The sequence below is a fragment of the Schistocerca americana genome, chromosome 7 (assembly GCF_021461395.2).
Source record: "Schistocerca americana isolate TAMUIC-IGC-003095 chromosome 7, iqSchAmer2.1, whole genome shotgun sequence".
NCBI lineage: Eukaryota > Metazoa > Arthropoda > Insecta > Orthoptera > Acrididae > Schistocerca > Schistocerca americana.
Window position 1 is genome coordinate 170,906,142 of NC_060125.1, and position 25,659 is coordinate 170,931,800.

The following is a 25,659-nucleotide window of genomic DNA, read 5'->3' on the forward strand; positions in this document are numbered from 1 at the left end:
TCTGTATGGTGCAGAAAGTGGCAACTGGCACTAAACAAAGAAAAGTGCGAGGTCATTCAGATGGTTACTAAAAGAAATATAATAAATTTTGGATATACTCGATCGAATAGTAGCGGCTTTGGTCAGGAATACCATCATAACGACCGGGAGAGCGGTGTGCTGACCCACGTCCATCCTAGCTGCATCCTCCTCTGAGGATGACACGGCGGTCGGATGGTCCCGGTAGGCCACTCGTGGCCTGCAGACAGAGTGCTTTTAGATTTGCAGAAGGCTTTTGATACCGTTCATCACAAGTGACCATTAATAAAATAGAGTGCATATGGAATATCGTCTCAGTTATGTGACTGGATTCGTGATTTCCTCTCAGAGAGGTCACAGTTCGTAGTGATAGACGGTCAAAGAGGCAAAACACTTACGGTGCGCACGCGGGCAGCAATGTACCCGATTGTTCCCTCCAAATTGCAGGAAACAGCAGCGCCCGATCTCGTGGGACCCTGCGTAAAACATCATGAGGGTATACATACATTATGGTTGTAACTGAGTTGACGTCCAAGTTTGTGACGCTGACACCTCTAAAAAAGGCAACAGGTACATCTATCAGCAACCCATTGCGTCTGGACTTCTTGCAGCAATGAGGGCGCGTCAAACAATGCTGTCAGATAATGGTCCACAATATCGTTCACAGAAGTGTAAGGACACATTGCACCAGACCGACATACATCAACAGGTATCATCCTAGTTCCAATCCAAGTGAGTGCGTTATGACGGACCTGGGGGCCCTTTGCAGAGTATATTGAGCTAAGAAACACGCGAGCTGAGACGTGTACTTGCGAAACTTCCAAGACGTAATCAGTGAGTTGCCACACGGCACCACAGATTACCCTCCGGTCACAGTGCTAAATAACAAGCACCTTCCGAAATTAATACGTGACATTGTAGATTTCCCCCCAAGACCCAGACTTAGGTACGAGGAAATCGTACGTCAGGTGCTCCAGAATATAAAAATAGCAGGGCAGACACGCAAAGAACAAGCAGACAAACAGGGAACAGTCAGGGAATTTCGGATAGGCTAGAAGGTCCTCGTGAAACCCCACCGTCTGTCTAACCGGCAGAAAAGACTGTGCCATAAATTCTTTGCTGCCTGCTATGGACCTGTACGTGTACGAGGGATCGCCCGTGCGAATTCTGTTGAGCTCGAAAGTCTGAAGTCCGGAAAATCTCTTGGTGTACATCATGTCACGTAGAATAACAAGAATAATGTGGGGTAGTAGTAGTAAGGTATTTTATCTTTAATTTGGAAAATAACATTTTGAAACATCATAAGAAATTTTTATATTCTAATTGTAAATGTTAAATGTAAGTGGTCAACTGTGCAAGTCAGGATTTTGTTTGAGTAAACATGTCAGGGAAGAAAATTTGGGTAAATATCACTGCTGTTAAGGTAAACTGTTGCCTGAATAATTTTGTTTTGAAGAGTAAATTCATATTTTGCTTTTGTTTATGGACAATGGGCTTCTTAGGTGTGTTTTAGAACTATGAATAGATTTCCACTCTTGCCCATTATAATACAGGAAGAGGTAAATACAGACGGTTGTTTCAGATAAGTCAATAGGTAAAGAGAAAGAGGTGTTAGGATGCATGGTACGACTTGACAAATACAGTTTTGGATAACTACGAGGTGTTCGGCCTACTGAGTAGTTTGGTGTGCCTTGGGCAAGTCAGCGACTTGCGTTTTTTTTTATTTATTGTTATAAAGGGTACCTTCACTGCCAAGACCAGGCATAAGGTAACTGAACGGAAGTAGGTGGGCTCTTTGCAGAAGCAAGAGCGATGTTACGGTCTGTCTCAATGCCAAGACTCGGTAAAGACAACCATGATGTATGAACGTGTGGAGGAAGGCCTGGAGCATTGAGCGACAGAAGAATGCAAGGGCACAGGACATTAGATGGAGGAGGAAGAATAAATCGTGAATGGCAAAATTGTATAGTCAGGTGCCCTGTTCGGCGGAATGATTAGAAGATTTCAGAATGTATCTGTATGTATGTAATCCATCACCAATTCGACAACTAATGTTTAAAAAGATTCATTTCACAGGAAAAAGTATATAACAGTGCAGTTTTTGTAAGCAGAGGATGGAGTGGAGACAGCTATTCTGACCAATGGAGTAGCTACACGTTAGACAGCAAGAACATTGTAAAAGGAAGTTTACATTTTTCTTAGAACAGGACTAATTTGTGTACATGCCTTCCATGGTATATGACACTAACACATTAATATGTATGTAGGAATGCGACAGAATGGAGGATCCTCGCCATGTGTTTTTTCATACTTATACTAAACATATTTTCTTAAGCGGTAAGATCATACACTCCTGGAAATTGAAATAAGAACACCGTGAATTCATTGTCCCAGGAAGGGGAAACTTTATTGACACATTCCTGGGGTCAGATACATCACATGATCACACTGACAGAACCACAGGCACATAGACACAGGCAACAGAGCATGCACAATGTCGGCACTAGTACAGTGTATATCCACCTTTCGCAGCAATGCAGGCTGCTATTCTCCCATGGAGACGATCGTAGAGATGCTGAATGTAGTCCTGTGGAACGGCTTGCCATGCCATTTCCACCTGGCGCCTCAGTTGGACCAGCGTTCGTGCTAGACGTGCAGACCGCGTGAGACGACGCTTCATCCAGTCCCAAACATGCTCAATGGGGGACAGATCCGGAGATCTTGCTGGCCAGGGTAGTTGACTTACACCTTCTAGAGCACGTTGGGTGGCACGGGATACATGCGGACGTGCATTGTCCTGTTGGAACAGCAAGTTCCCTTGCCGGTCTAGGAATTTTAGAACGATGGGTTCGATGACGGTTTGGATGTACCGTGCACTATTCAGTGTCCCCTCGACGATCACTAGTGGTGTACGGCCAGTGTAGGAGATCGCTCCCCACACCATGATGCCGGGTGTTGGCCCTGTGTGCCTCGGTCGTATGCAGTCCTGATTGTGGCGCTCACCTGCACGGCGCCAAACACGCATACGACCATCATTGGCACCACGGCAGAAGCGACTCTCATCGCTGAAGACGACACGTCTCCATTCGTCCCTCCATTCACGCCTGTCGCGACACCACTGGAGGCGGGCTGCACGATGTTGGGGCGTGAGCGGAAGACGGCCTAACGGTGTGCGGGACCGTAGCCCAGCTTCATGGAGACGGTTGCGAATGGTCCTCGCCGATACCCCAGGAGCAACAGTGTCCCTAATTTGCTGGGAAGTGGCGGTGCGGTCCCCTACGGCACTGCGTAGGATCCTACGGTCTTGGCGTGCATCCGTGCGTCGCTGCGGTCCGGTCCCAGGTCGACGAGCACGTGCACCTTCCGCCGACCACTGGCGACAACATCGATGTACTGTGGAGACCTCACGCCCCACGTGTTGAGCAAATCGGCGGTACGTCCACCCGGCCTCCCGCATGCCCACTATACGCCCTCGCTCAAAGTCCGTCAACTGCACATACGGTTCACGTCCACGCTGTCGCGGCATGCTACCAGTGTTAAAGACTGCGATGGAGCTCCGTATGCCACGGCAAACTGGCTGACACTGACGGCAGCGGTGCACAAACGCTGCGCAGCTAGCGCCATTCGACGGCCAACACCGCGGTTCCTGGTGTGTCCGCTGTGCCGTGCGTGTGATCATTGCTTGTACAGCCCTCTCGCAGTGTCCGGAGCAAGTATGGTGGGTCTGACACACCGGTGTCAATGTGTTCTTTTTTCCATTTCCAGGAGTGTATGTAATACTTAGACGATGTAAAATTGATTAACGGAAAAATATATTTTAAAGACTTTTTTTTATAAAGTTAAGCAGTTTGGTTCTTAACTTAGAGATTCTCATTTCACTTTTGTAAATTTATTTGTCATTTTTACTTAATTCAACCCGTTCACATACGTGAACCTATTGGAGCTGAAAACTTAGACGACTGTGGTAGTTTGTGCAGGCAAACCGTAGCGGAAAGAACAGTACAGGTTTCGAGGATTCCCCTCGGCCTAGTACAGTGAGAGCTTTCACGTGGCGCACAGTTGAGCTCGGCGGCCCAGGTCGTCAACGGAGCCGAACATTTGGCAGAGGGTGGCGGCTCACGTTATTATTATGTGGGTAATAGAGGCTGTGGTACAGTCACCACACACACCCACTACAAACAATACTAGTGAGCCCACCTGAATGACTAACAGACGTCATTAGTGAACACCTCTCACAACGAAACAATCCTCTTTTGACCTCGCAGAACCAAACGTCAGTCCAATAAACGATTACCTGCAAATTTATCTGTCAAGCTTTCATAAAGTTTGGGTAGATGTTGTCAGTGAAGAATTTCATTATTTATTTTAATGTTTTGGGTAATTTTCATATTTAAGTTTACCATTCTAATTATATGTTTCCACCTGAATGACTAATAGACCTCATTAGCGAACACCTCTCACAACGAAACAATTCTCTTTTGACCTCGCAGAACCAAACGTCAGTCCAATAAACGATTACCTGCAAACTTATCAGTCAAGCTTCCATAAAGTTTGGGCAGATGTTGTCAGTGCAGAATTTCATTATTTATTTTGATGTTTTGGGTAATTTTCATATTTAAGTTTACCATTCTACGTTTCCTCAAGTTTGTTTTGTTTTTGGCACTAGTTGTCATTACCCTGTTGTAAAGTTGGGGCACATGTTGCCATTGCAGAATTTCACTATTAATTTTGACTTTTTGTGGGGTTATTTCCAGATGTGTTACCATAATGTTTTTACGCATGTTTGTGAACAAGAGTCATTTACATTTGGTAAGTCCAATGCTAACAAAGATATTCGAGGTACAAGTTGCCATTCAACTTCTTTCAGAATGGATTTAACCCTTAATTTTTGTAAGATTTTATTCAAGTTTTCACACAATGTCTTGTCAAACAGATTCTGTTTTACATGGTAACATTTTCACATAATTTCTTAATATCTCATACCAGACTTTTTGCTTTACATATAATTTCAAATTTTGTGCAGCGTGTTGTCTGAATTTTGATGTCTCCTTATACTTCTGTTTTATGTTCTATTCAGTTAATGTAAACTATTTTTTATTTTAATGTTTTGATACAGATGTTAGAATTGAATTTTGGCCAGAAAAAGTCCATATTCTTGTGGATAACACTTGTAGCGCGAATATGCTCTGTTGTGATACTGTTACAATCCACATTACACCTTTTCAATCATTCAATAAATGCAAATGCACATCACATAAGAAAGTGCCATGTAAAACTGTTAAAGTTGACCATTTTGTGATGTTGCTTGTTTGATGCTTTAATACAGCTGCAGAAACGTATGCATATCACCTTTGAATCATTGTTTTTAGTTAACTCAAGTGATACTGCTAGTTTAGTTGTAAATGTGCAGGTCACAAGAATTTAACATAGAGATAAGTCATGATACTGCTGCGTCTCTCGTTTTGTCATTGTTTTCATATCAAAACAATCTTTGAAAAGAAACATCAGATAACTAAATTGTAATATTAGAGAGTGGTCATGCTTTTTATTTAATATTAATAATTTTGCATATTTAAAATTTTAGTTACATTCTATATCAGAATAACAAATTCAAGGGTGGACTGCCACAGGTATTAAGAAGTCATGTATAATTAAGTTTCTGGGTTACGATAAGCGAATGTTTGGGAAGGATAGCTGAAGTATGTGAGGGACGAATGAGTGTGGTAGCTGAGCTACGTCTGAGGCCTCGAATAAGTACTTGGGGACTACCATTGAAATGCAGACAGAAAGCTACACTGTTTATTATTAGTCTGATCTGTTTTAAATATTTTTGATACTTTATTGCTCACTGGGTGATCTGGTTGGACGTGTATCCATTACGAGCCACAGAACAGATAGTTCTATCAAGAAGTGACCAGTAGACAAGTAACTGATGACCACAGATTAAATTTTTGAATTTAGAATCTTCCTGAGGTAGTCCCCATGTAAATATGGATGAATGTGGTAGATTGGCACAGTGGAAGTAAATAAAAAAAAGAGTAATTTCGAATTTGGTCACTCAATACTACCACTACTCGCCAGATACAAGTCGAAATTTGTTTGCGTAGGGGTATGTTGTGTAAGGTGGCAGATTTCAGCACCGTACATGAATTAATACTGAAAGTAAACGACAGATACCATGCGGACAGATACAGCCGTTAGGCCGAATAATACTAATAGCAAAACCAAGGACCGTACTGGTACGTAAGATTTTGAGAACTTCGCATGTTACTGCTGGGAAGGTGGTTTGGACGGACACAGGAAAGAGCTGTTTTGAGCTGTAGAACAAGCGAGGTGGCCGGCGGCTGGCCGAAGCTTCACACGGCGGCTGCTTTGGTGACAGAGTGGCACCAGTGACCGCAGGGGGCACCGGACAAGCCTGAGACCACACAGGTGGAAGGAGAGAGGGAGGGAGAGAGAGAGTGTACATGTGAGACAGGGAATACGACGCGCCCATGGAAGGTGGGAGAACCACGCGAAATCTCAGAGTCCTGATTGGCCGAAAACGTGTAGGGATACATGTGAGAGGGACTGGAAAGTTTGGCGGCAACAATACTGACTCGGGTGGTTAGTGAGGTGCAGGGCAAACACGGAGTGTTTGGTCGGGGAGTGGAGGCCTAGACATACGTTTGGAGATATTGCTAGTAATGCGACCAATGATCCCTCTCCAGTTGTTCAGAGTTAATGCATACATCTCCACAAAAGCAGAATCATCTGTTGCTCTGAGAAGCGAAAACATTTGTGCTCACTTGTGGCGTTCGAATGCAACATGAAGTTCCCCCGTGCTGCTGCGCACTTGAGGTCATCGACTACTCGTGGCATTTGTGCAGGTAGATTGTGAATCGACTCGTGGCGGACTCTGCGTTTGAGCAACTTACAGTCAGGAGTTTTTCGGATGGGAATCACGTCCAAGTGTTCAGATAAAGTGCAGATTTCACAGGGTAAAGACAATATCACGCCGGTGCCTGGGTCGACCGTCGTGATCTTCACACTGAATTACGGTGATATTAGCGCAAACAGCTGGCAAAATAGGACACTGTAATTGTAAACGAACACGTGTCCCACTATCTCTTTGCCTGAGCCCTCTGAGGCTGTCTAGGTGGGGCTTCAGTAGATCAACAACTTGCATGAACAGTATGAAGCAACACAAGTTAGAGAAAGAGACGCGGTGAGGAATAGAGTTTCCATTGTGCCAATGGTAGGGTAGTTAGCTTAAGAAGTTAATTTGATTGCTATTGTAATGTCTTAGATTAGTAATATTGCTCATCCCCTTTTTAATTAATATATTTGTTATTTAATTACACACCATAATTAAATTTATTATCATTTCCGTAGGTAGCCAATCACTTATTGAGAATAAGAGTTTTATTAACAGAAACTATTATACAAAATTGATGTAAACATTATTGCGGATATTATTCGCGCAGTTAAACAGAGCCAAAGTCGGACAGCACTAAAGTAGTAAGGATGTTTTGATAGACATTATACCTCCGTGCGTTGCCCATTTGCTACTATTATACAAAATTGATGCAAACATTATTGCGGATATTATTCGCGCAGTTAAACAGAGCCAAAGTCGGACAGCACTAAAGTAGTAAGGATGTTTTGATAGACATTATACCTCCGTGCGTTGCCCATTTGCTACTTCCAAGTACCTACTGGAGTCGTGCAAATGGTGATGAAAGTCGGTGATTCGTTGGGTGTGTGTTTCCCGTGTAATTACCTTAATTTACGGCAGGAGATCGCATTTGTCTGAATATAGGAACGAAATGTGCTGCACCAGAAGGTTTAGACTTCGATAAAGACTATTAGGAGGACAGTACCTGACCGACGTATACTGTATCGCTCAAAAGTATTTTGTACAGACAATAAAATCGGAAAATAAATCCTTTCGGAGAAAGTTTAAATGAAAGAAAATAATTTTCAAATTTTTAAAGTGTGCACTTTATTTTTTTACACATATTATATAATTCTAGCCTTTACATCAATAATAAAACATAGGCCCAAAAGTATTTTGTTAAAATTAAATAGAATAAAAGCAATAATTAAGTCTTTACATATGATGTTCTTGTCTAAATATTTGGTTTCATCACGGTATGAATGTATTACTGCAGCTCACCTGGATGATATAGAATCCACGAGTTTCGCAGTCGCACCTGAGGAATCTTCTTCCATTGTTCACACGTTTCTTTATAGAAATCCTCCATATTAGTGCGGTTTTGTTGTATTCAACTCGCCCCAAAGATGTTCTACGGGATTTAAGTCTGGAATTTGGCTAGGCCATTGGAATATCTTTACTTTCCGCTACTTCAGAACGGTCGTCACATGGCCAGATAGGTGTCATTCTGGAATTGGAAATTACAAGACATATTTCGTATTCCGTGAAGTATCGTAAGGTCTGTTAACATTTTACGATACTTCAAACTATCCATTACCGAATGCGTTTCGACGAGAAGACTTATATCAGTTATTGAGAAACTGCCCCACGCCATGATACGTCCTGCTCTGTGCTTCATGGTGGGTGCTTGGTACATTCTCTCATTCCTCTTGTAATTCGGCCGCCGTCGAACGTACTGTATCCTGTCTGATGAGGAGAAATTAAACTTGCTTTCATCACTACGTTTCATTTTTGAGTAGTCTGCAGTGGTCCATGACGCGTGCCACGTAGCAAACTGTTGTCTGGCCTTCCTATTTCTTGAACGTATCAGGTTTTCCAGATGGTCACTTGCTATTCAGATATGTAGTTGCTAAGCGACTTTTAACTGTCGGAACATGGACCTCCAATCCCTGTTTTACCTTTAGATCATCATGTATTACCCGGACTGATCTTTTTTTTTTTTTTGGATCAGCGATCAATTGTCTTTGGATGGTCCTATCTTTTTTTGGGTGGTTTTTAGGGGCAGGCTACTTCTCCATTTGTTCTCTATCGCCCCCCATTTTTCATGAAGTCGGGCACAGACACTCAGAAGCTGATGTGAGATGTCACAACACCTTCACAACGAAGGACTGTGTGTGACCTTGACTCAATGATGTTAAGACAGATCGTATACCATCTACTGGATATTCTTTAGTTTTAAGCGTTGCTGTAAGTAAATTAAAATATTATAGCTATATTTGCTTCATGTAGTTTGTTGTAGTCTTCCCATTCTATAAAATTGTTATGAACCCCTTGGATACACTGTTTGTAGCTAAAGTCCATGCCATGCTTACCTACAATCATCAGTCAACACTTGTAACTGCGGCGAGGTCAAGCAGTCTTCTGTCTGAAAAACTGACGACTTGTTTTGATTCCACGCATTGATAAAAACGCATACCAACCTGTTAGTTCAGTTACAAATTACTTTTGAGTGGTACTGTGCGTCCACCTCAGTCCTACATTGAATGAGACGATTTCTCATTGATAACGCACTTTCTTTGGTTCCGTAAGTGTGATTCAGGTCTTAAAATTTCACTACATGTGATATTTTAGCCTCGGTTCTGGGATCTAAGCGAGACTGGTGATCCTTATCAACGTTTTTCACTAACGTAATGGTGCAGGTAGTGATGCAGTTTCACTTAAAAATGTTCCTTCTCCGACAGCAGTAATATAGCGTCGCATAGCGAGATCGCGTGCATCGCAAAGTTCTGGAGTGAGGTTACCGAGGCACGAACGTACTTTCATGACTTCGGGCATGCCAAGAGGATGAGAACAGAACTGTCATAACGTCCCGTTACACACGCCTCTAGTCTCTTGTTTTACAGCGCTCGCCATCACGTATACTATTAAAGTAGATTTGGGGACGCTAGAAGGTCGGCTGTATTTATGGGCGCTGCTGTTATTTAGACATCTCCGAAGTGTTGGACAGCGTATGGCATAACGGCCTGCTATGCAAACTTCCTGTATTGCGGATACCAGTATCAAAAATGGTTCAAATGGCTCTGAGCACTATGGGACTTAACATCTGTGGTCATCAGTCCCCTAGAACTTAGAACTACTTAAACCTAACTAACCTAAGGACATCACACACATCCATGCCCGAGGCAGGATTCGAACCTGCGACCGTAGCAGTCGCGCGGTTCTTGACTGAGCGCCTAGAACCGCTAGACCACCGTGGCCGGCGTACCAGTATGACACGTGTGCTTCGGTCTTACTTCAGAGACAGAATATTTAATGTTCGTTCACGTTCCACATCACGACCGATGAGGGAAGGAGTCCACTAAGGGTCTGTGCTCGGACCACTGTTGTACTGCCTGTAGATCTCGATGCATCGAAAACACAGAAGAACAAGTGGCTCTTAACGCCGCGATATAGCGCTTTTCGCGCCCAGTATCAATGTGCATATGCTTGGACGTTGTCTCCAGCAAGCCTGTGACGTACTAGGCTGGTTGGTTGGTTAGTCGGTTGGTTGTGGAAGTTAATGAACTAAACAGAGAGGTCATTAGTCCCCCTACCGAGAGATTGTTTATTTCAAATTAATCATGTCCGCCATAGATGCGTTCTATGGAAGTACATAGGAGCAGTAAGACAGAGGCATTTAAGGAAAAAGTAATGCCAGAGCTAAGAAATAAATTACAGACACTAGAATTGGAAGGAAAATCAGCATTGGCCGTATTTTGTTGTTTTATTGTCAGCAAAATCAATTTTCGGTCACTTGGTGACCATCCTCAGTGCTGTAATACACAATTAAAATTGGTAGGCACTGGTATCAAGCTATCTATAACCACAAGCTTAGAGCTCTAAGCTTGTGGTTATAGCTTGATACCAGTGCCTACCAATTTTAATTGTATATTACAGCACTGAGGATGGTCACCAAGTCACCGAAAATCGATTTTGCTGACAATAAAACAACAAAATACGGCCAATGCTGATTTTACTTCCAGTTCTATCCACTGTTTGGTCGCGGTGCACACAACACGCCATGGAGTCGCCAATCAATAAAATTACAGACAAGTTTAGGGAGCTGGCCAGTAAGAACACCAGAGCAGATGAGGGTTCAAATGGCTCTGAGCACTATGGGACTTAACATCTGAGGTCATCAGTCCCCTAGACTTAAAACTACTTAAACCTGACTAACCTAAGGACATCACACACATCCATGCCCGAGGCAGGATTCGAACCTGCGACCGTAGCAGCAGCGCGGTTCCGGACTGAAGCGCCTAGAACCGCTCAGCCACAGCTGTCGGTGCAGACGAGGGTTCTCCAAGGGCTCACCCATGGTGAGAAAAACCCTTCCGATCCTCACCAACTCGAACCAGGGCGATAACAGTTACAAAACAAAGAATATGTTCTGGTCGGGGGATTCAGAACAGTAAAAGTAACAAGTCTAAACTGTAACAGACATCAGTTCGACCAACAGTAATAAATATAGTATGAAAGAAATGAGAGAGGCAGGAGGTGGGTGCACCCGGGGCTAGAGATGCGAGGGGAGCCATGCCACCCACAGCCACCTCCAACCCATCACGGTCAAAGCGTGAAAGGGCACCTTTTATTCAACAGAAGTACCCCTGAAATAGAAAATAGAATACGGCAGAAAAAGTGGTAAACCGCATCTAAAAGCAATTAAAACAGAATAAAGAGAGATGAAACAGTGATGAAAGAGCTAGCTAGCAAAGGAGGTATGGTCGAGGGTCCCTCTGGTCCAGACACCCCAACCCTAACCGCTCTGCCCTCACCCAGAATACCGTTTAAAACCGCATTTCTGAGAACAAAACGCATTTTCACGGAGGAAACAGAGAAACATTTCAACAGTGGATCGTCTGCCAATATTAGAGACAAAAAATCGGAAGACCATGATTACTGTGGAGCTCCAGATGGAGAGGGCATCCCATCAGAATATGAGCTACTGTTCTTAAGACTCCACCGGCCAGGGTGGCCGAGCGGTTCTAGGCACTACAGTCTGGAACCGCGCGACCGCTACGGTCGCAGGTTCGAATCCTGCCTCGGGCATGGATGTGTGTCATGTCCTTCGGTTAGGTTTAAGTAGTTCTACGTTCTAGGGGACTGATGACCTAAGAAGTTAAGTCCCATATAATTAGAACCGCACATCACTCAGTATTAGTCCACTGTGTATTGTACATCACTAAGGAATGTTAACTACACCTTATAAGTATCAAAAATTAGTTTATTGCCTAACTTCTGTTCTTTCATGTAACCAAAGCAATTACTTTTGATGCAGATACATTTTAAATGAACACACACACGCAACAGTAGAACCTTCCTCTTCATGATCAAAGGCAGGCGTTTCTTATTGTTGTCGATAAAAGCGAAATTTTGTTTATGAATAACAGAAACACGTTTTATATAATTTCGACGGAGTACTGAAGCGATGTTTGACATACTTTTATTTTGCCGTTTTTGTTATTTAACCTTACTGTTGAGAAAACTATGTTTTCAAGCGCGATATATTAAACCAGTATCACTTTCTTTACTTTTACTACAACATTCGTCAGCTTTTCGTTACAAATCAACAATTTTCGAATAAAACCAGAATTAAATATTGACAATTTCAATTTTGCTGTAAATACTGTTCACAACTATGTGGAACAAAAATATTACCTCTTCTGGTTTTCAGTGGAATCTAGTAAGACCCTTATCGCGTACGTAAAGAAATCTATTGTTATGACGTAATTCCTTATTTGTGTGCAACACAGCTACCTTACAGGTAACGCGGGTACGACCTTAACTGACCAAAGGTACTATAAAAACTACCATAGTCTACGCTTACCTATGGTAGTCTACGGTAACCTGCGGTAGTTTCACAACTCTTTACTTCTTTTGCAGTATTACCTACCAGTGACTTTTAGCAGTCCGCTTAGTTCGCCGCACAAGAGCGTAGCGTAGGGCCGATGGAACTCTTTAAATTTCGCAGCAGTGGTATCGGATTTCTGCGCAATCAGTCACCGCAGTCTGCATCTTTTGTCACCTCCCCCGCTGCAGATATACGTGCGCCCCCATTTATTCCTACCCTGACAGCAGCCGCAGACATGACGCGTATAAATGAGTTCCGGAAATTCACGCGTCAGTTTTAGTAGTCAGCGAGGAGCCATATTTCATGGTGTGTTGTATGGCGAGGTGGAAAATATCCGCAAAGTCCGTTCAGTACACCTTTTCAATTAGAATAATGCAGTGAATTTTTATGCTGCGGCCAGTAGATAAACAATCTGAAAAACTCTGAACCAGACTCAAAGAATAAAAGTGTTGGTTAATCTGAAGAATCTGTTGCTGCCGACTTTGTATTGACTCATGGCGTGATAGGTGATATTAATCAGTGAAGTTTGCTGTAATCCGAGAAGCGTTTGTTTTGAAATCTTTTCCGCTTGCTACGTCGTTTCAGATTTCCTCAATTTTTCACTCTTCTCTTGTTTGTAAATGCTTTCCTTTTTTCGGTGCCTCTGATTGGGAGATATATTTATATAGCTAAAGTTTATTTTATTGCCTATATTTTGTGTTCTTTTCACAGTGACGTGCATTTCTTGTTGCCTTAGACTGTAAGCTATAAATCTATTCATTCTTGTAGTCAAGCTGCGCCATAAGCCTCTTTTCTCCCAAATTCGATGATGCACGTTTTCAGTAGTTAACAGATACACCCATCTCATCTTCAGCACTCTTCTGTACACCACATCTCAAAAGCTTCTACTATCGTTGTCTTTACTGTTTATCTTCTATATGTTATTTCCAAATAACACTACATTCCCAACCAATACACCCCCAAGAAAAGTCTTACTAACTCTTGAATTGCCGTTGATAGTTGTCCACTGTCAAAATACAAAACAAGTGTGCTACTTTCAGCGTCTCATTTTGTTACATACACTCATGCTCATAAATTAAGGATCATTGCAGAATGTGGTGCCACACAACGTGGCACTACACAAAACTGAATCTAATAGCATAAGCACATACGGAACACACACGACACAGACCTGTAAGTCCACAGTATTTGTGATAAGTTGAAAAATCCGTCCCGAAACACATGTGCTACAAAACGCCACTGTTTCCTGCGCACGTACCCCGACATCAATATGGGATATGATCATAATGCACACGTATACAGGCCGCACAACGGGTTGGCATACTCTGGATCAGGTTGTCGAGCAGCTGCTGGGGAATAGCCTCCCATTCTTGTACCATTGCCTGTCGGATCTCCTGAAGTGTCGTAGGGCTTTGAAGACGTGCAGCGATACGTCGACCGAGAGCATCCCAGACGTGTTCGATGGGGTTTAGGTCTGGAGAACAGTCAGGCCACTCCATTCGCCTAATATCTTCTGTTTCAAAGTGCGACTCCACGATGGCAGCTCGTTGGGGCCGTGTGTTATATCCATCAAAAGAAGGTGGGACCCACTGCACCCCTGAAAAGGCGCACATACTGGTGGAAAATGACGTCCCGATACACCTCACCTGTTACAGTTCCCTTTCAAGAACATTAAGGGGTTGGTATCAGGTTTCTGGTTCACGCCAGATGAAAACCCGGCGAGAATCACTGTTCAGACTATCTGGACTCGTCCGTGAACATAACCTGGGACCACTGTTCCAATGACCGAGTTCTTGACACCAGACTTTACGGGCTCCCCTGTGACCAGGGGTTAGTGGAATGCACCTTTCAGGTCTCCGGGCGAATAAACCATCGTCTGTAGACTGTGTGTCTGGAGACAACTGTTCCAGTGGCTGCGGTAAGGTACCGAGCAAGGCTACCTGCAGTACTTCGTTGCCGTCTGCAGGCACTGATGATGTGATATCGGTCTTCTTGTGGTGTTGTACACTGAGGACATCCCGTACTGTACCTCCTGGACACGTTTCCTGTCTGCTGCAATCGTTGCCATAATCTTGAGATCACACTTTGTGGCACACGGAAGGCCCATGCTATAACCCGCTGTCTACCCCTCATAACGTCGTCCATATGTGTTCTTTCAGCCCTTTTCAACACACAGTCACCATTAGCACGTCTGAAAACGTCTGCACACTTACTCGCTGCACCGTACTCTGACATACACAAACACACCTCTGCGTATACGGACTGCTGCCAGTGCCACCGTGCGACGACCGCAGGTCAAATGCACCGAATGGTCACACCCCGAGGTGATTTAAACCCGCAAACCGCCCACCAGAGCGTTGTTTCACCATGTATCAGCATCATCAAATCAAAAATGGTTCAAATGGCTCTGAGCACTATGGGACTCAACTGCTGAGCTCATAAGTCCCCTAGAACTTAGAACTACTTAAACCTAACTAACCTAACGACATCACACACATCCATGCCCGAGGCAGGTTTCGAACCTGCGATCGTAGCGGTCGCACGGTTCCAGACTGTAGCGCCTAGAACCGCTTGGCCACTCCGGCCGGCTCAGCATCACACTTAATTTATGAGCATGAGCGTAATTCTCTGAGTACCACGTGATTTAATTCTGCTATATCCTACGACTACATGCATACTCCACAAGCCACCTGACTGTGTGTGGCGGAGGGTACCTTGAGTACCTCTATCGTTTCTCCCTTCTATTCCAGTCTCGTATTGTTCGTGGAAAGAAGGATTGTCGGTATGCCCCTGTGTGGGCTCTAATCTCTCTGATTTTATCCCCATGGTCTCTTCGCGAGGTATACTTAGGAGGGAGCAATATACTGCTTGACTCCTCGGTGAAGATATGCTCTCGAAACTTCAACAAAAGTCCATACCGAGCTACTGAGCGTCTCTCCTGCAGAGTCTTCCACTGCAGTTCTCCGTAATGCTTTCGCGATTACTAAATGATCCTGTAGATAAGCGCGCTGCTCTCCGTTGGATCTTCTCTATCTCTTCTATCAACCCTATCTGGTACAGATCCCACACCGGTGAACAGTATTCAAGCAGTGGGCGAACGAGTGTACTGTAACCTACTTCTTTAGTTTTCGGACTGCATTTCCTTAGGATTCTTCCAATGAATCACAGTCTGGCATCTGCTTTACCGACGATCAACTTTACGTGATCATTCCATTTTAAATCACTCCTAATGCCTACTCCCGGATAATTTATGGAATTAACTGCTTCCAGTTGCTGGCCTGTTATATTATAGCTAAGTGATAAGGGATCTTTGTTTCTATGTATTCGCAGCACATTACACTCGTCTACATTGAGATTCAATTGCCATTCCCTGCACCATGCGTCAATTCGCTGCAGATTCTCCTGCATTTCAGCACAATTTTCCATTGTTACAAACTCTCCATATACGACAGCATCATCCGCAAAAAGCCCTAGTGAACTTCCGATGTTATCCACAAGGTCATTTATGTATACTGTGAATAGCAACGGTCCTACGACACTCCCGTTATCATTGTTTTACATTGGTCTATGTTCATCATTAAATGGGTTTGAAGACGTCGCCAAATACTTTGTCATTTGAAATAGAATTACAATAGTTTTAAATCTTAAACTTTCTGCTTATTGCCCCAAAGCTCCAACTTCTTTCCCACATTGCTCATTGGTTTCCTTCAGTGCTTGCTTTTTTGGGGGCTCTCATAGCGTGGGAGATAAGCTAGCAGTCTTGCGGGATTGGAGTTACTATTATTACAGTTTTTAGTATAAATGTTTAAATGTTATTTTTTCAGTTATGTTGACTACTTACTATTAAGACATTTTTAACGTGCTCAAGATAGACGGGTGGGTGGCACCGAGGGTTTGGCCGAACTGGGGTGTTTTAGAGGTCCCCTTGCCGTTTTATTATTGCTTGTGTCAATGTTGCATCCTTCTGTGATCACGCTACAGGAGGACGCGATATAGGAAGATGAAAAAGCGTTAGCATCCTTTGCTGCTTCGGATCACGATCACATATCGTCGAATGGTCTTGAACGGTCACTAGTGGTTTGACACTGTATATCAGAGCAAAAATTGCGACAAAGAAGTCAGATCACGTTTAAATGGGGATGCAGCCCCACAATGTCCTTAGGCAGGGCTGAAACGCCCGAGGCTGTCATCAATGTCAGTTGTCAAGAACTTCTTCCTGTAGCTCATTGCACTGCGAACTGTCGTTTCCGAGCGCGAAATGTGTGGAAAGCAATGCCCCAGGGGAAGAGGTGGTTTCATTGAGGTCCTTTATGCCCCCTACCCCCCTTCAGTGAGACCACTTCGTGCCGATTTTGAGAGATGGTGTGTCCGGAAAAGCCCACGACCACTCATAAGAAAACTTCATTATTTCAACGCTGTGCGCCGCGGTTCTAATCTGCATCGCAGACGCGTCAAACGAAATGATGAAATGTGTGAAAAAAGCGGTCGTAACGACCTTCCCATCGTGTGGCACGTCCACAGTGGCACAGTGGCGTTTGGTATACTTGTCGCGAAGCTTGGTGACAAGGTTACACCGTTAAACCGCTTACACGTCACATGAACATATGAGATGTGACCTTTTTTTCGCACGTGTCGACACCTTGCTGTCTGAACGTCGTAGAGCACAAGGGTGACGTCGCAGGGTACCACGCTTTTGCACCTTTTCAGAGGAGGACTGTACGCACTTTTGAGCTACATTTCAATCTTAAGCATCGCAGTGGGTGGAAATTAGGGGGGATGTGGAAAAAGGAATCCTTTAATTCTGTTGTGCAGTGTATTCCTACTGTAATCATCCCCCAACTATGTTTGACTGCATCAATGAGGTTCGAGAGCCTTCTCTGATGCAAACATCGACGCGACTGGAACTGCTATTCCTGTTTCTACAGGCAGTCAGACCGTCCCAGGTGTACATCCTATTCCGGGCGCAGCAAATATCCTTCACAGTCCCTCCTCCTCACGTATAAGCAACTATTCGCGAAGGCTCTCTGTCTAATGAAGCACTGAGACTCACTTTGCAACAACGCCGGCGTCCTCAGCTTACCCAGCTCCATTTATAACCCAGAAACGACAAGTCGGAGGTATCCTCCTACGTTTCACCTTCCGCCAAAATGAGTTATACAATGAAGCTTTCTCTGACTAGAACTGCGTCAGGCTCTCGTCTCGTCTCATGATACAGCCGCAAGCCCTCATTCAATTCATAATCAGATGCTCCAATATCTGACTGTTACTTAAAGGCTAAATCTACTCAGGGTCTACAAATGTATTTGGCTCGAAGATGCCTGCCCTTCGCAATAGCGAGAGATCATCTTCGTCCCAATCCTTAGGCCAGGCTAAAACCCAACGTCTGTCGATAGGTACCGACGAATCAGCCTCACCAACGTCTTCTGCAAACTGTTTGAAAGGATGGTTGTCCACATCTTATGCTGGGTTCACAAATCCTGATGCCTTTCGTCCCTCTATCACTATGCTTTCCAGTAGGGATGATCCACAACCGACCATCTAGTTAGATTGGAACGGAAATCTGACAGGTTTTTCCTAAATTACCAATACATCACAGTCTATTTTCATCTACATAAGGCATACGATACCCATTGGGGCCATCACACTCTACTTACCCTCCACGACTGGACTTTCGAGCTCTCCTACAGATTTTTATTCGTCAGCTTTATCTCACTAGTTGTTCAAGGTTAGATATGGTGCAAGAAGAAGGCATCCATCAGGACTCTGTGTGGTGTACCACAGCCTTCGTCATCTCCAAAAGTGTGCTACTGGTCATCTTCACACTGTTTTTCGGCGACTTTTGGATTTGGTACACCTACCACTATGCTGCCTCACCTAAACGCTTGCTTCAGGATGCCATCTGAAAGAGCTCTGCCTGGATCTGTTCGCGTGGTTTCCAATTCTTTCCTGCAAAATCGCATGCGGAGCATTTCTGTTGAAGTACCACAGTCCATCCTGACCAAGAACACTACATGAGTAACGACTAGCTGGAGGCTGGTGAACAGTTTCGTATTTCGGGCCTCCTCCTGGAGAGAAACCCGACTGGCTGCTCTACAATCGTCAATTAAAGAGTAGGTGCATGCAAATGCTGATCACTCTCGGCCTCCTTGCTCTTGCGGTGCAGACCATACTACTCATCCCCGTATTTACTGCGTCCATCTCGTTCCAACTGGACTGTGCTTGCTAGGTTTATGATTGGAGGCTCCTTCAGCTTTGACACTGTAGCACCCAGTCTATCATCATGGCGTTTGGCTGGCCCCTGAGGCCTTGTGGACTAGTCTCATAGTCCGTCTCCTTGCTGAAGCAGGAATTTTTCTCCCCTTAGCTCTAACAGTACTAACTGTTTACCACTTACACAATCATCAACCGACAATCTCGTTACCACATTATTTTTGCGTATGACGGGATCGACCCCCTCACTCATCCTCAGATGGGATTACCAGTCGTTATTTGCCTCGCTGCCTGTTGCTGGAATCTCCGCATAACCTCCTAATAATGCCGTTCCCGTTATTTCCCACGCGCCCCCCCCCCCTTGTTTGGCACCCATGCCACCAATTAGGAGTGAGTTATTCCACGGTCGAAACGTCTGTCGGCTTTATGACTTTTGTATTTGTTGCTTATTTTCAGAATAATCCATTACATACTACTTGTATCATGTGTGTGTGTGTGTGTGTGTGTGTGTGTGTGTGTGTGTGTGTGTGTGTGTGTGTTTGTGTTTGGGTTGTAGTGTAATGTTTGTGTTGTATGACGACGAGAGAAGGGAGTGGGTGACATCCGGTGCCAGTGCATAGTCTACTCCTCACGAATGGCAACAAGGGAGCGGCCAAGCTTAACGCCCCCATCCGACTGACGGACCACCATCAACAGTGTCACATGCCCCACTTCAGGAGATACTGTAGAGCGAGATAGTATTTAAACCAGGGCATTAGCCCGAAATCTGGTGACCAGGAATCTTAAGCCATCATCTCCCCTCCCCTTGCTGGCCAAATAGTGTCAGCGAAAATATTTTCTACCCCCAGGATTCAAACCAAATCCTTTGGTCGAGCGCCACCACACAAGCGTGCGTTAGCGTCTCGGTACTAAGGTGGCTGTCAGCGTCCCTTCCTTTCAGTGCTCTGAGAGTAATAGGCTGCTACTGTCCTTTGCACTGACAGCTGTCTAACCGTGGATAAGGGGGGATATGCTCTTATGTCCACCGCCAATTAGGAAAAAAAACATTCGTTTCTGGGAACGTGTAAAGTTTTTAGAGAGGATGTCCATCAACAAAGTCCCACATTTTATTAAACAAGCCTCTCTTCACCGCGTTCCAATTTGCAGTGACTCTGCAAGCAGTCTCCAGACCATTGGTCACTGTTACATTTGCCACCCTGTGATACCTGCCACTCATGAGCTCCTCTATTACCGTAGTCATTTTGCATGCTCAGGTGTCTTGCTGTGTGTCCCAAGTGACGTGGGTATCCCAAGGAATGAAATGGCAGACTGTGTGGTTAGGGTTCGGATTTGTGAGTGCAAATAACGCCTCTCAGCATTCAGAGATGGTACAACATATGGTAGGTAAATGTCCGCTACAATAAACTATCAAGGAGACCACTGCTTCATGGCGATCCTCTTTGCATTCCTCCCAGAAGGAAACAATGATCTTATGTCACCTTTATACCGGTCATACCATACTAACGCATGATTTTAGTTTATGTAACGAGCTACACTCACATTGTGGTTGCTGAGTCGTAAGATGGTTCAAAGGGCTCATACATATTCACTGACTTTTCTTTGCCAGTTCTACCATTTAGTACGTCATATATGTCCTGTACCAAAAGCACAGAACGGTACTTTGGTAGAACGCAACTCTAATCAGCACCGTTAGTTCGCAGAAAAATTTGCGCTGAAGCCAGGTGATATAGTTGTTATGCTTCTGGAACAGTATCCAAGAGAAAGTGATTTTAAAGTTTCATTCCAAACACCCCTAGTCAGATTTATCGGTATTCAACAAATTTACAACGTGCGTAGGCCTTTGATATGGCAAGGAGCAGTAGAATCTTCTATCTTAATCCAGTTCATCTAGTGCTGAGTAACTACCTAAGTGGCGTAGTCATAAAACACCACGAAGCTATCATGAAACTTGGTGGCGATGTTATCCCTTATCTACATATTCACCCTTCGTCGCGACACTCATTTTCCAAGTATGAACGACTTGACGGCCATCTCCTTCTGTATTTTGTCTGTTTCTACGTTCTAGCACAAAAATCACGTGGTCGTAATTCTATAAATACCTACGACGCAATGGATTCTTCATTTAACAAACGAGTAAGAAGCCTCTAGATTCCATGTCAGGACGATACGAGAGGCAAGCTAAAATTTGACTATCTCCTGATCAAAATGAGCTATGGCGTTGTTTCGCATAAAAAGCATTCCCTTGGACAGCTTTCGGTGAAGCTTCTTCTTAACAGTCTCCCATAACCTCTGAAGGGTCTCTATCTGAGCCTATTCATGAGATATTATTGAAAGTAACCTCATCTCAATGCCACTGGTATCTCATTTTACTGCACAGTCAGCAAATTTCCCCCGGTATAAAAATAGTGAGCAGCTGAGTGTGTACATTCACACTCATGTTTAAAATACCTCAGAGCCATATTCCATTGTAACCTGTCCTTTCTTTTCCCTCTCGGAATATTGGAACGAATAAATATGTGTGAGTAGCTACCAATTGTGTGTGCATAACCTTGCGAGCTATTAGACTAGTATGGTCAACTTTAATAGATGCTTGCTGAGTACCATAGAGATTTGAACGAGCCTTTTGTGTAGGTTGGCACAACACAGCAGGCCTTCTCTCCAGTCACTTCGACTTGAAGGATAAACCCTGGTTTTGTGAGGGGAGTCCATCACTTTTCGCTGGGAGCTGGATAAGATCGGTTGCTAGTAAGAGCTGTCCTCGACAGTTCAGTTAATGTTTGAATTTTTGTAAGTTTTCAGTGTAACTGAAGTCCCAACGCTTTTCTTCGTAACTTTATGGTCTATTAGTTCGTCTTACGAATTTCATTTTAACGTCGCTAGTTTCGAATAATTTGAAATTTTGGTGACTTCGTATTGTTCGATTCTACTAGTTCAAGAGTCTTTTATGCTGTAATTTGGGTAATCTTTCTTTTACAGTGTGCATTTAAATTAAGTGTATTTCTTGGCTCATGTTTTGATCTTCGTTATTAAAATCGAGGGAGCACATCTCTTTGCTAGCCACGTGTGGTCATGTTGAAGGGCCCTTGTTCTTCTCTTTTCTCCTCTGTGTAATCTTCACCAACTGTACGATGGTGTTAAGTGCGTGTATGGTACCCCATTCCTTGATTATTTCCGTTCCATAAACCGTGAATTTAGTAGCGGACTCGGAACCATGGTTTAAATTTTATCGCCGGCCGCGGTGGTCTAGCGGTTCTGGCGCTGCAGTCTGGAACCGCGGGACTGCTACGGTCGCAGGTTCGAATCCTGCCTCGGGCATGGGTGTGTGTGATGCCCTTAGGTTAGTTAGGTTTAAGTAGTTCTAAGTTCTAGGGGACTTATGACCTAAGATATTGAGTCCCATAGTGCTCCGAGCCATTTGAACCATTTTTTAAATTTTATCAAGCATGGAACTTAATATATATCAGAAAACAGCCATCGCCACATTTTATTATTTTCACAAGTGTTTTTAGTTAAGTTAACGACATCAATAAACGTTCATTTTTCCGTTAATTATATCAAGGCATTCCATAAATGAAATTCAGCCCTCCCCACGCCCCCCTCCAGTCCACCACTGATCCATAGTGAATCGTTCAGCACATCCTTACTCGACAATTGAATAAAGACCATTGGTTTAAATACGAGTTATTTAAGATACTCTAAAGTAAGATTTTTTTAAATACATGGCCACAACTACCAAACAAGAGCCAAAACTCTAGGCTGCAGCCACAACTTTATTTAATGTTGCGATCTTTTACAACCTACGTAAAAAACTTTTAGCTCGTAGTATGCACGTGTGACAGTTTGCCCCTTCCGAGCATAATCGGTTAGCACCCAACCATGGCAATCTCATAAAACGCTTACCACCCACTTGCCCGGAGATTTTCACCAATAGTGAATCAATATGTCTGCACTGCTTGCTTTGGTCCATTGTCTCAGGGCCATAGTAACCTACACCGCACTTGTCTATGGTGGCTAAAGCAGCCGTCTTGCTTGGCCTGACGGACACAGCTGCAACATTTCCACTCGTATCTCGGTTACGCGTACTTTTCGCATGGGTGTGAGCAGTCGCGGATAACAGCGGAAGGCTACCTCTGAAATGTTCGAACGTCGTGCATGATGTTGAAAACTGATCTATGAATGATTTTCACTTTCTCCACTACCGCATCGATTTTGGTACGTAGGACTTCGAACACCGGGGTTTCCATGCCTCTTGAGATACCCGGCTCTTTACACAGAGATCTTCCACCATTTCGTTCTTCGTCGGACTTGTTTGAGCACACTGGAAGTGTCTATGCCCTGTGCCACCAAAGCACTACGCCATATAATAATGTATCCTTAGAGTACAGTTTCATCGTGTCAGAATGGACTGTTGCTGCGTTGTTCCCCTTGAAATGCAGAAAACAAATTAAAGCGCGATACGCTGCTACATGAATGAGCTCAGCCATTTTGCTTCGAATCCTGCTGCGCTGTAGTGCAGAGATTTTAAAGTCTACGAGAACTTAAGTCGTATACCTGAAAACAAACCAAAAAATAGTGACATAACATTATTTTTTCGAGGTGATAGTAAAAACCTTACGAGTAGCCATATAAAGAGATCATTACCGATAATACGCAAAATATTAATACACGAGCGAGATGATGCGGTAGTTAGGTTTCTGAAGTATTATTCAGGATCAACGTATTTTAAAGTCTCTTGCAGTCTTCGTCAAATTTCCTGTTGTTCAACTAACACAGGTAACTTGTAAGCCTTGAACATGGCGAGCAACAACAGAATCCCCTGTCTCCACACTTGCCAACAACGCTCGGCAGACCAGATGGTCACCCATCCAAGTGCTAGCCCAGCCCGACAGCGCTTAACTTCGGTGATCTGACGGGAACCGGTGTTACGACTGCGGCAAAGCCGTTGGCTCCTCCACACTACACCAGCGATAATTTTAAAAGAGTCTCACATTCAGTGTAGTTCAGTGATAGTTGCACTGCTTTCATGCACATTAGCCTGGAAGAGAGCTTTTAACATTCATTGCAGGGAACGCATGGCATATTTTGTGGTGTCACCGCCAGACACCACACTTGCTAGATGGTAGCCTTTAAATCGGCCGCTCTCATTTGCCGAGACAATAGTTAGCATAGCCTTCAGCTACGTCATTTGCTACGACCTAGCAAGGCGCCATTATCAATTGCTATTTATCTTGTGATGCATGTACCGTCAGACCGATGTTCACCAATTATGGATTAAAGTTAAGTAGTTCTGAAGCTACGTACTATTTTTGCTAGTCTCAATTCCTTGTCATTTTCCAGACCTCACGCCATCCTGCGTGAGCTTAAACGTGTGCCTTTCGGCTACCTCGTAGTGGCTTGGCTGTCTCGACAAGTCACAACATATTTCGCCTGTGACACAATGATAAAAATGGAGAATCTGAAGAATACTCTAGTCATTGCACTGTGGTAACCTAAGTGAATAAAACACAACCTAATAAGCCGACCAGTGTGACCGATCGGTTCTAGGCGCTTCAGTCTGGAACCGCGCGACCGCTGCGGTCGCAGGTTCGAATCCTGCCTCGGGCATGGATGTGTGTGATGTCCTTAAGATAGTTAGGTTTAAGTGGTTCTACGTTCTATGGGACTGATGACCTCAGATGTTAAGTCCCATAGTGCTCAGAGCCATTTGAACCAGAACCTAGTACAGACTCTGCAGGTACACAGACACCAGATAACACAATCAAACAATCAACTGAATCGATGCAACGAACATACTACTGGCAGACACTAAAACTAGAATAGTTACATTTTCCAATAATTACTGAGTCTTCATGTGTGAAGCTTCCGTCAGCTGTAAGAAATTAACAAATTAAGTAAAGTGTAAAATAGCTGACCGTGTGTCGGAACGTGTCTAGTGTGTCTCCGGCAGGTGATTGTTTACTGAAACGAATCTCTCTCTTCTACAGATATATGCATATACACTCCTGGAAATTGAAATAAGAACACCGTGAATTCATTGTCCCAGGAAGGGTAAACTTTATTGACACATTCCTGGGGTCAGATACATCACATGATCACACTGACAGAACCGCAGGCACATAGACACAGGCAACAGAGCATGCACAATGTCGGCACTAGTACAGTGTACATCCACCTTTCGCAGCAATGCAGGCTGCTATTCTCCCATGGAGACGATCGCAGAGATGCTGGATGTAGTCCTGTGGAACGGCTTGCCATGCCATTTCCACCTGGCGCCTCAGTTGGACCAGCGTTCGTGCTGGACGTGCAGACCGCGTGAGACGACGCTTCATCCAGTCCCAAACATGCTCAATGGGGGACAGATCCGGAGATCTTGCTGGCCAGGGTAGTTGACTTACACCTTCTAGAGCACGTTGGGTGGCACGGGATGCATGCGGACGTGCATTGTCCTGTTGGAACAGCAAGTTCCCTTGCCGGTCTAGGAATGGTAGAATGATGGGTTCGATGACGGTTTGGATGTACCGTGCACTATTCAGTGTCCTCTCGACGATCACCAGTGGTGTACGGCCAGTGTAGCAGATCGCTCCCCACACCATGATGCCGGGTGTTGGCCCTGTGTGCCTCGGTCGTATGCAGTCCTGATTGTGGCGCTCACCTGCACGGCGCC

At 44.2% G+C, this 25,659-nt stretch overlaps 1 pseudogene; it reads right to left on the reverse strand.

Moving 5' to 3' along the window:
- Positions 1-23,824: 23,824 nt before the first annotated feature.
- LOC124623230 lies at positions 23,825-23,942 on the reverse strand (annotated as a pseudogene).
- Positions 23,943-25,659: the final 1,717 nt, after the last annotated feature.